The sequence below is a fragment of the Festucalex cinctus genome, chromosome 10, assembly GCF_051991245.1.
Source record: "Festucalex cinctus isolate MCC-2025b chromosome 10, RoL_Fcin_1.0, whole genome shotgun sequence".
Classification (NCBI taxonomy): domain Eukaryota; kingdom Metazoa; phylum Chordata; class Actinopteri; order Syngnathiformes; family Syngnathidae; genus Festucalex; species Festucalex cinctus.
The window spans coordinates 28,887,949-28,899,999 of NC_135420.1; the positions used below are offsets into that span (position 1 = coordinate 28,887,949).

Below are 12,051 nucleotides of genomic sequence, written 5' to 3' on the forward strand. Positions count from 1 at the left end.
AAAAAAAAAAAGAAAAAAAAAAAAGAAAAAAAAGGAGCGTTAGAATTGAAGCAATTGCCATTTGTTTGGTTTTTCTTACCGGATTTGTCTGTCACCTTTTTATGGAATAGTCTGTCTCTGTTTTTCTAGGGATGTAACGATAACAGCAATATCATGATATTATTGTTTTTTTCAAGGCCAACACAGATATCAATTATTAGTTGTCAAGAGACCGATAATCAATATTTCAAGCCGATATTCATTTTCAGTCAAACAAAATTTTAAAAACGTGCTTTAAAAAAAAAAAAAAAAAAAAAACATTATTATTGAACATACAAATAATTGACAGCTTTGTTTAAAATTTCATAACAAAAATTGCAGGGACCTTTGCAGAATTAAAAATCTAAGCAAGTAAATTTCTACTGGAGATAAAGTTTTCCAAAATTTCAACATAATTTCTGAATTTTATTTATTTATTTATTTTTAAAAAAAAAGTGCAGTGAGTTCCCAGCGTCAGCATCAAAAACATATAAATATGTCTTTGGGACACAAAACATTCAAATAGAACGTATTTATATGTCAAGGATCAATTTGGACAGCTTCTGAGGAAGGAGGTAGCGAATATAAACCTTATGAAATATGAACCTTGTCTTAAAAAAGAAACAAAAATGAAGGTAAGTTTAATCCATTTACTCCCAAAAACGTCTAAATACGTTCTATTTGAAATGTTTTAAGTGTCCCAAAGACGTATCCATATGGGTTTTTTTTTTTATGCTTGAGCATACAGAAGTCTTTGATGAAGCCTCTCAACTGCAAACGGTTGAAGAAACGTTTCTAGGTACAAACGACCAGCAAGTGACAGCAGAGTATAAGAGATCAACCAGGGCCATGTTGAAATAAAAGCTTAATGGCTCAAAATTCTAAATAGATTTCTGAATAATGATGAAAACGTACCCATATTCTAATGCTAATTGCTGCAAAACGTAAACAGATAAATACATACTTTTTTTTTTTCCTGATGAAAGAAGAAACATGGAATTTTCTTTTAGTAGGCTCAGTGTTTTTATCGCAATAAAACAATATTCTGTGGGCCTTGCAAAATCAGTCAAAAATCCAGTCAAAATGAAGCAACTTTTTTTTCATGTGATTGATGTTTGTTTTTTTTTTCCTCTTTTTTTTTTTTTTTTTTTTTTTCTTGCCTCTCTCTGATGATGTCGGAGCATCCTGGGATGTTGATTTTTGAGGACATTCCCAATCTCCCACCCAGGACGGCGGGGTCGCTGATGTCGGCTCTCTTTTGCGTCAGACTGACATCATCGGCTGCAAGACGGATGGACGAGCTCTCGAGAACAGAGCTCGCCAACCTTTTTGAAAGCGAGAGCTTCATTCTCGGGTACACGAATGATATTTATACTCGAAGAGGACACTGTGGTCACGTTCACGATTTGTCTCAAACATGCAACATTTTTTTTTTTTTCCTCTGAATCTCAGCAAGACTTTCAAACGATCACTTGACTATTTTTAAAGCAGACCCGTGGGCTACTGATGAAGTCCTTCGGGGGGCCCACTTGCATCAAGTTTGTGACCTCTGCCCTCTATGATTTTGAACCATGGTATTAAAAGCACCTTGACTTGGAAGCAGTATCCATAGATCAGGCCAAAGACGCACTTGGACTCGAGTAAAATACCGAGGAGGACAAGGGGCAATCTGGACAGGGAGCAAATATTCACCATCATCATCATCATCCTCCTCCTCCTCCTCCTCCTCCTCATCCTCGTCGCGGCCCAGCAGCAGGCTGTGTGAGGGCCGAGTCCGTTGCCGCTCTATGTTTTAAGTCTGCGGTTTCACTCCGGAGTTCTTCTTTTCTCCCGGGAAATAAAAACATTCTTGTTGTTTCTCCAAATGAGCGTTCTGGGGGCAGCCAGATGTGCAAGAAGGGAAAGGCGGACTCCTCCTCTTCCTCCTCCTCCTCTCTGGCCGAATGGAGGGGCTGGACAAGGGGGACCTCCAACAACAGTTCCTCTCCTCGAGTTGGCAAACTCTGACCCTTAACCTCTGACCTGAGGTGTCAGTAGGAGTACAGGAAGAGCCTCAAAAATGTTGAATAGTCTATCAACGTGTTTTGGCTGAACCACAATTTGGTTTTCCTTTGGTTTTTTCCTCTTCATTTCTCTGTCATGTTAGCTGCGTTTGGAGATTTCATCGAATTTTTTGTCTTCCTCCCTCCCGGTAGGAATTTCGAGAATTGCATCAACCTTCTATTCTGGCTTCGAGATGACATGGAGAACAGCATGAGTCCTTCCAAGAACTTGCAAAAGACCAGCAATTAAGGTGGCTAGATACGTGCTCAAGTTGAGTATCAGTGACCGGACGAGATGGATTCGATAACAGGACGCTTTACACTTGCCGGCCATTTCCCGGGTTTTAGTTTGGTCTACATTTGTTCAATCAATCAATCAAACTTGATTTATATAGCACCACACCCGATTGCCAATATGCCGAAAGGGATGCATTTGAAGTCCAAACTGACAAGTTGTCAGAAGCCACATCCATCCGACATGTTTACAAAGCTCAGCGGTTAGCAACATTGACGTGAACCGATGGAACATTGCGCCGCCTCCAACTGATCCTCAAGTCCGACTTGCAGACTGATTTTATCGGTTCCCTTTTTTGCATCAAGGTGACGACTGAATCTCGGCTTACAAAGTCGTATAGGCCAAACTGAAGAAATGCCCTCCTCGCTCACGCAGATTGATGAGAAAATGTCTCAAAAGGGGGAACAGCACAAGATTAATTTTACAACCTTTTACACCACTGTTGCGAGCCAGATAAACGGCATTACATTCTTCTCGGCAGGAAGCGTCTCATTGCCGTGCACTCCCACAATTTAGCATGCTCCAAAAATCAATGCGCTGCCCTCATAAAGGCCGCCACTTCCTGTCTATACAGGAAGCAGTCTCTCATTCCCTTTGCTGCTGTTATCCAGCTGCTCTCGCCGGGCGAGCGAGATTGTTCTGCCAATCAAAACACGTTTATCGATAAAAACGAGTGCGCGAATGCGACCACAACAGACAAGCATGTAACGTCACCCGTCTGCTTGTGTGAGTGACAGCTGAGATTGAATCAGGCAGTTCATTGAATGTGGCGGAAGACTTAAAAAAAAACAAAAAAAACTTAACTAGCCGACAAAAGGTTGACAAATCCAGTAAGTTACAGTGAACAGTACCATATTATTTTTAACCACCAGTCATACGGAATATATATCTTTTTTTTTTTGCTTTAATAATAAGTGCTATATTACAACCTGTTATAGATCAGGTAAAATATGTTTAATTTTAGTGATGGTTTTAGTTAACTGTGGTAGTATTCTCAAAATAACATCTAAACTCCGATATCGGTTTCATTTTTCCAGCAATAATAAATCATGACAAATCATACGATAACGTACTACCAAATGCTAAGTCCAACTAGAAAAATTTCCGCGGAAATTTTGGATGTGACTGCTGACTCTTGCAAGGTGTAAAGCCGAATGCACTGAACAGTTGGTGAAATCTTGGTGTAATTTACCTCTAAACCAGTCAGCAAGCTAGCATTAGCATGCTAAGCTAACTTAGCATTAGTAATAGCATGATAACTTAACATTAGCATGCTAACTTAGCATTAGCATGTTAAGCAAGCATTGGCATATTAAGTAAGCATTAGCATGCTGAATTAACATTAGCATTAATATGCTAACTTAGTATTAATGTGTTAATTTAACATTAACATGCTAAGCTAGCATTAGTTTGTTAACTTAACATTAGCATGCTAAGCTAGCAGTAGCATGCTAACTTAGCATTAGCATGCTAACTTTAACTTAACTTCGGTAAATAATGATGGCGAAATCAGCTCCAGCAACAACAACAAATGGAAATGTTTACTAACTCGGGGACGTGAAGACAAACGGAGGATCCCAACGTTGTGGCACAAGCCAGTGACGGGAGGTTTAGAGGAAGGTCGGAAGCCGAATGATCTAGTCCGACCGAGATACAACAGACAGCGGATCGTTTAACAAACACATACTGACACGCGTTCTACTACAACATGCTAACATTAGCTTTGTTGTCTTGCCATGACCGAGAAACGTGTAGTTTGTAGCATGTAACAAATTCACAGTATAGTACTTGTAAGGCTGTAATATGAATGATAGGGTGTCAAAGGTTAGCATCAGTCTTTGTGTAAGGACCAGGATTAGGGACTGGAAAGTGGCAACTGTGAGAGTGGAAAGATTCACTCAAGACCAAGCTATCGTGGAATTTTGGAGGGCTGCGATTTTGCTTTCCTTAGCATTGGTGGTGACGCGCAACCGCGCAAAAGGTTTCAGTTCTTGAAACCAAGCCAGGAGACATGAAAGAGAATCCAGATGAAACAATACACTAATTGTACGATGTTCTTGCTCGTACTTTAAACAAAGCGGTACGACCTGAGCAGGTTTTTTTCGAATGCGTGTTGACACGCTTTGCTTCAGGCGGCTTGTCATCGGTTCAGACTGTTGCAAAATTGGAGTATCGGGCGGGTGGAAATACGACGACGTGTTCGCTCATTTGCTCAATCACTCAACTCACTTGGTCGCTCACTCGTTTGGGTCGAAAGTTACTTTGTGTAGCAAATGACTTCCAATGAGCTCCTTTGTTTGTGATACAGATAATATCAAAAAAATGATACTGCTTTTTGTCTGTTTTGAGCAGGAAATCAACTGGTCACGTTTTGAATAGTTTGTAGAAGGATTGGAAAAGCTGCCAAACAAACCTTCCAAATTTCTATTAACAATGGCTCTGTTTTTTTGTGAACAAGCTCCTCGCTGTTGGCAACAAGGTTGTCACATCAGTGGGGACGGGATTTGAACTAGGACATCGCAAGAAAGACATTTTGAAGTACACAAGTACATACTCGCACTTTTGTTCATTTTTGGTGAGTGCACGCTACCGTATTTACAATATTTATTTATTTGTGTTATTCATATTGTCATTTATATACGTATACGTACGTATATAAATACGTATACGTATGTATATAAATACGTATTTCTATTAATACAAAAGTTACAATACGGCCATTGATGATAATCGGGTCAAGGTGTCGCTCCAGTGAAGCAATTTGTTGAAAGTAAACAATGGGAAAAAAATGTCAACGTTCTTGAACAGGGACAAGTCCAACATTTGTAAGTCAGTTGACCTCGTATATTGGCCGCTTCCATTCGCGAGCAGATGCTAAGAACCTGGATTCAGTAAAAAGGAAATGACGAAGGTCAGCCAGGATTGACTTGGCCAGATGCAAGGAACGGATTTGGGGAAGAAAACTTTTCTTTTGACTCACTCACATTGCTCAGCACTTTGTGTAGGAGATGAAGAAAAGAAAAAAAAAGTCACGCTCTAATCGATAAATGTGAGCAGACTGCAGCAAAAGTATCGTATCATATTTAGATGAATAACATCATGTCAAAAAGAGGAGTTGTGCAAAAATCCAGTCTGAATGAATCCTCCACGTCGTGCACGTCATCCAACAAGACCCAAACTCTCAACTTCGAGACCACACAATTTCTGATTTATGTTATGTTGGTGACAAAAAGTGAGATTTAGCATGTTTTACTGCTTTTTATTTATTAAGTGTGATTAAGTTGCTTTCACTTCTGTGTAAGAGCTCGGACTCATTTTCCAAACGATTACTGTATTGTGCCGCTTTCATTATGCTTCCATGTACTATTAATAACTTATTAGCGTCTATTTACGAAACCTTTCCGGTATGATAGTTGAAATGTTAATCCTGTACAGTAAATAAAGGTTGCGTTTTTAGAAAATCTGTCATCTCCATCCCAGGTCATGCAAATGTGGGAGTTGTTGCAAAGACTTCCCACAGAAGTCGCGACCTCGCCTTTCCATCTTTGGCTTTGCTCGTACCTTCGACCTTTCACCTCGGTGGCTTGAGGTAACTGACTGGCGCAAGTTGGGTGGGCAAGACCAAAAGACGTGAATTATGGGCCAAGCCGGGTCAACTTTCCAAGATTTCTCATGCAGACTGCGAGCCATGACAAGCAAATATTAGCTGCAATGCTGTGGCACAAACAAGCAGCGTCTATGGACTTTTTTTTTTTACCGATCAATTCATAGTCTTCAAGTTTTGCGATTCATGTAAAGATGGTTAAAATCAAATATTTTGCTGCTGCGGCGATGTTTTTGAGGCTCTAAAACGGGGTGAAAATTCATTAAAATTTGCACAAATGTCCGAGCTGGTGCGAAAATCAATATATTAGAGTTTTCTGAAGCAATTTAAAAAAAAAAAATGGCTCAATAGTGCCCCCTATAACTTTTTAACGAAGAATTACTGGTTGTACGCTTCACCTCGATTTAAAAAACAACAAAAAAATAAATAAAAAACAAAATGGCTCAATAGTGCCCCCTATAACTTCTTAAACAAAGAATTACTGGTTGTACGCTTCACCTAGATGTAAAAAAAAAAAAAAAAAAAAAAAAAAAAAAAAAAAAAAAAACACCAAAAGCCTTCCTCCCTTATAAACAAGTTAGTAAGAACATTCGCAGCCCGATACACAATGAAAGATGCTTTCTGTTGGCGAGCAAAAAAATGCAAAACTAAAATTACTTTCAAACACAAACGTTGGCCGCGAGTCAAGACTTGCGGGAGGCTCGGCTCGGCCCGGCCCGGCTCGGACACAGACGCCACCCAGGCCGACGAGAAGGGACGCGGCAAGTCAGAGATGAAGAAGAAGCAAAACCGCAAGCGGTGGAGCCGGTGGTTGCGGTACGCCGGTACGGCGAGAATGTTGCACAGTGTGTGAATTGCCCGTTGTCCATTGTCTGCTATTTTCAATGGAATACACAAGAAGCAGAAAATACTATATTGGATAAACAAAACTCTGCTATATTTGTAAATGCGGTACAAAAACCGAAAGAAGAATCGTCCCCGGTCAAGCAGACGCTAATATCTTCATATTTGTAACCAACACAAACACTCAATTCTTTTGTTTATCATCATGCACATTCAATAAAAGTTGACAAATCGGTTTCCAGGTATGACGGCGGTGAATTAAATTTGATTGAGTACCAAAGTAAAAGATGAAGAAAAATCACGGATGTACGCGTACCGACATACCTTTCATGTGTTTTGGGAGTAGCTCCGTGTTTTGCACCCAGATATGAATAATGCATGAATGTCAGATCTGACTGATGTGGTGGCGAGAAGGTTTTTTTTGCCAACCACTGGCGGAGCCGAGCGCGTCCGTGCCCCAAAAAACCAAAAACACACTACACAGCCGACTTCAAAGGGGTGTGGTCTGGATTCGCTCATGCCCAAACGCAAACACACATTTTGGCGCAGAACGTCACTCGCGCGTTCAGAAACGTCGAGACAACGATGCACTCTTTTACGCGCTCGGGCGCGAGCAGGCTCGATTTCCTGTCGTCCAAACGGGGAAAACACAGACGGGGTTGTGTACGGCTGGACGGCAGGTCTGGTCTGATGCGAGGGGGGGGACGGGGGGGCCGACCGGCTTCCCGCACCTGTGTTTGCGGCGCTAATTAGCCTCGAATGCAAAACTGCAATGGCCTCACACGAAACGCGCACTCATGTGGCATTCATGTTTTCAGTGCCGAATTGAATTTGCTGAGAGTGTGTGGAAAGTTCCACATAAATAGCCAGGAAATACAAAAACGTTCTATTTCCACTTCGAGATCTTTAAAAACCGCATCAGGGTCCGGCCACGGATTTTGAAAGTCAATATTTTCACCCCACGTTTTATCTCTTGGGTGGCAAATTGCAAAATCCAATCACAATTTGCGGACTCCAGTCAGAACTCGGGAAATGTTGAGCGTCCACGTTTAATATAATCGGTTTACAACCGCCGTACAAGAATTAGAATATGAAAGATGTCACTCAATTACTTCCAAGAACGTATAAATGCGTTTTTTTAAATGGTCTAAGTGTCCCAAAGACGTATTTATACGTTTTTTTTGTTTTTTTTATGCTAGAGCATACAGAAGGCTTTGATGCAGCCTCTCAACTGCAAAGAACGGTTGCAGAAATGGTAGTTATTACACAAACGGCCAGCAGGTGGCAGCAGAGCAAAGGAGATCAACCAGGTCCATGTAGAAAAAAAGCTCAATTACAATTTTAAATAGATTTGTGAAAACTGATGAAACTTAGCTCTCTTCTAATGCCAATTGGTGCAAAATAGAAACAAATAGAAACATACTTTTTTTTCCTGATGAAAGAAGAGACTTTAATCTTTCTTTTGGTAGGTTCCATTGTTTTATAGCAATTGAACACAATATTCTGTGGGCCTTGCAAAATCAGTCAAAATCCAGTAAAACAGCCGGGAACTCCTTTTGGTCTGCTCTTCTTTGTAATACAAAACATGTAATAACAGGTCTGCCATTTTTTTTTTGTTTTTTCGTGGGCGGTCTCTTTTTATAGCTCAGCGGCTGTCAAGGGAATTGCGCAGCCGCCGACTGTGATTGAGTGAGTGCGGGACGCGACGCTCGTGCACGGTGATGCTCCGCGTGTAAATCTAAATACGCAAGGCGTAATAAGCGGATGGCAAATTGAGCGGTTTGGCAACGATGAAGCGAGAGAAGACCGAGAGGACGTAGATGTGGGCGGAGCCGAAGAGACGGAACGGAGGGAAAAGGAAAAGAAGGTGTCAGTAACAAAACAAGAACGGATTCTCGGGCCTTATGCATCACTTCCGTGTGTTTTTGACTACAAAATGAGGTGGGCGTGGCCAAGTCTCATCTTTTCCGTGTGCTCCTGTTTACAAACAAGAGTCTTCACGTCTGCACCTGGAGGAATATTGGCAATGCTTTACTTTCAGTAGTTGGTACCGATCCCGGGTAAGTGAAAGATGTTCTGCTCATCCACGTTCGTATTGTCCCAAATTCCTGAAGCAGTCGTCAGTTAAATGTTGCTGCTAACAACAATGCACATTTTCCGGGTACAGCTACTGGGATTGACGCCCCCGTACTGGTCGAACAAGAAGTCCTACGGGGAAAATGAACACATCCCCGGAACCGGCTCGACCTCGGCTCTCCATTGGCGTCGGTCCCGGCCCTCCACGACCCTGCGGGCCGGATATACAGGACCTCGAAATCAGCCACCCGACTGTCGCGAGACGGATCGACAACCCCGTACCGGTCAATGCACATTTTCCGGGTACAGTTACTGGGTTTGACACCCCCGTACCGGTCGAACAATAAATCCTACGGGGAAAATGAACACATCCCCAGAACCGGCTCGATCTCGGATTTCCATCGGCGTCAGTGCTAAAACGAAGCATTTTTTTAAAGAACTAAACTAATAAAAACTAACTAAACTGAAACATTCCAAAACTATAATAACCCTACTGCCATATTACAAATAAATTGGTTTATATACTGTAGCATTTTTCTAAATATCCCCCCCCCCCAAAAAAAGTGCAATTTTTAGGACTAAACATAATTTCTCTTGATAACATTATGTGGCCCTTGCGTCCTTCCGCTTTTCTGTATGTGGCCCTCAAATGAAAAAGTTTGGACACGCCCCTGATGTACATGGAACAGAAATCGGCCATGCAGTAAAGAACAAGATAACACAACACAGACATGCTATTTCTGTTTAAAAAGTATTCTTTCTTTCCACGTTGTCCTGGTGAGAGCCTTCAAACTAATTTTACGAGCAAGATAAACAACAATGAAAATCAGATAAGCAATATCAGAACTTGTTTTTTTTTTTAAATCTCAAGAGCGAGTCTGAGATATGTGAGAACACGACAAACCCTTTTTGATATTTGGCTCGACTTTGACACTCGGCAGTCCGGACCGAGAATCTTCCCACGAGCGGCTCGACCGTCTGACAAAGAGTCGCAGACGCACATCGGAGGGTGCGTGAAAGGGGGTGTGAAGGAGGAAGAGGAGGTCACACGCACACACATTCCAGTCTCAAAGTTGGCCAGACTTCCTCAGACAATTTGGACGAGATGAGGCAAACGCGAAGCAGTGACGCGAGCGCATCCATCCGTGCGCTCGTCAGCACAGACTGCAGCACCGTTCGACGCCTCCGTTCGCTTTCTCACACAATCGGAAACTTCCAAAAAAAATAAAAAATAAATGAAAAATGCTGTCATCGGAATTAATCGCATGACTTCAATAGTTAACTCGCGATTAATCGCGCATTTTATATCTGCTGTTCAGATAAAAGTGGAAAAAAATGTGCAACTAATAGAAATATGGCTGGCATCTTTTAACCCTCCATGCAGTAATTTCATAATAATTATTAAAATTGAGTTAAAATTAAAAAGATGTACTGTAAAAAAACAAAAACAAAAAAAACCGAGCGTGACATTGATTTGTGTTGAGGTCATTTTTCGGCCACTAGATGGCATCATTGCATTTTTCAGACACTGGTCAGTGCATTTTTCTTTTCAGATTAAGAGCAGTTATTTAATCTTTAATATGAGGTAACGTGAAATTCTGCACATTTTTTTTTAAAATTGTCAAATACAACTTGACCCAAACCTCCATAAATGTGTGCATTAATTAGTATGACATTTATTACTGCTAAATTTTGATGCGGACGTGTCTGTGCTCATTTTGTCACCTCCCAGGAAAAAAAAAAAAAAAAAAAAAAAAAAAAAAAAAAAAAAAAAAAGGTGTGATGAATGCGCAAGCGCTTTCATCAATCATCAATGATTGTTGCGGTGATTTGTTAATTAGCTTCATCTGTAACCATTACTGCACATGCGGACGGCTGCAAAAAAAAAAGAAAAAAAAGAAAAGAAAAATAAAGACGGTGAAAAATGACACCGTTGGGGCTCTCCTGCGGCCAAACGGTGCCAACACCGTGCCAGGAATTGTGACACGCATCTACGCACACACGCGTACGCACGCAGGGCGTAATCGTCCGCTTGAAAGAAATATGTGAATACAAATCGAGAAGGGGTTGCGCAACGGTTGCTCAATCTTGCGAGGACGCTGACGACGACGCCAGCTTCAGTCAGGGCACGGAAGCAAAAAAAAAAAAAAAAAAAAAAAAAAAAAAGTTTGCTGTTGAAAGGGGGAGGGAGTGGCGCTCGCTAGCTGCTAACTGGACAGCAAATATTTGAACGTGCCCCAGACGGAAGAGAAAGCCTTCCTGGTTGCTCTGCTAGTTCACATTGTTTTGTCAACAAATATGTAAAGAAAAAAAAAAGATCCGTTTTGCACAGGGAATGCAAACATTTGTGTAAACAACATACTGTGTTTTCACAAGGCATAAGACTCTGGTTTTGTAACCACGCAGGAGGGGTCTTGTTGGTGCTGGACTTCACCTTGATGGATTGGATGTACTGGCTTCTATGGATCTCATTCTGCCTTATCGATCCTTCCCTCCTTCCTCTCTTTAGTTTTTCCTCTGGTCTCTTGAGATCTCGCCAAATTTGCTGGAATTTAGAGGCTTCCGGGGTTGGCGTAAGACTTTGATTTTGTAATCATGGGGAAGGCAGGAAGTGTTTGGTCGGTGCTGGATTTCACTTTGATTTACCTTTCTTTTCTCTTTATTTCTTTTTTTTTCTGACCTTTTCTCTGGTCTCCTGACCATTTAAACCTCACGACTCTGGCAAGATTCTGAAGTACCTGGTTAAGGCGAAGGGTAATGGGATATTTAGAAGGTTTTAGGTGAATGAATGAGTATAAATGTATACGTATTTGCACGCACGCACACGCACGCACGCAAACATACAAAAAAAAAAAAAAAAAAAAAAAAAAAAAAAAAAGAGCAATGATGACAAGACGTTGAATCGGTAAGACTACCGAATGAACAATTCTGAGCTCTTTATATAAAAAAAATAAATAAATAAAAAAAATAAATAAAATAAATACTGTGTTTTCACCTGTTTTTATTACACAGATTATTTTTTTAATTTTTATTTCAATTTTTAACGAAACAACAATTAAAATAAGGTACATATAAATGTTGTTCTCAGCTGAAACAGACTCATTTGCTGCCAAAAACGTATAAATACGTTCTATTTTAAATGTCTTAAGTGTCCCAAAGACTAATGTAAACTT

At 40.8% G+C, this 12,051-nt stretch overlaps 1 protein-coding gene and 1 long non-coding RNA gene across 5 annotated transcripts in view; one reads left to right on the forward strand and one right to left on the reverse strand.

Annotated features, from left to right (window-relative positions):
* gmds (GDP-mannose 4,6-dehydratase) overlaps positions 1-12,051 on the reverse strand; it is a 68,607-nt gene that overhangs the window by 33,695 nt on the left and 22,861 nt on the right. The window lies entirely within an intron of this gene.
* LOC144027395 (uncharacterized) lies at positions 8,505-9,426 on the forward strand. The gene is made up of 2 exons (XR_013285447.1): positions 8,505-8,862; positions 8,970-9,426. It is a non-coding gene; the product is annotated as an uncharacterized LOC144027395 (long non-coding RNA).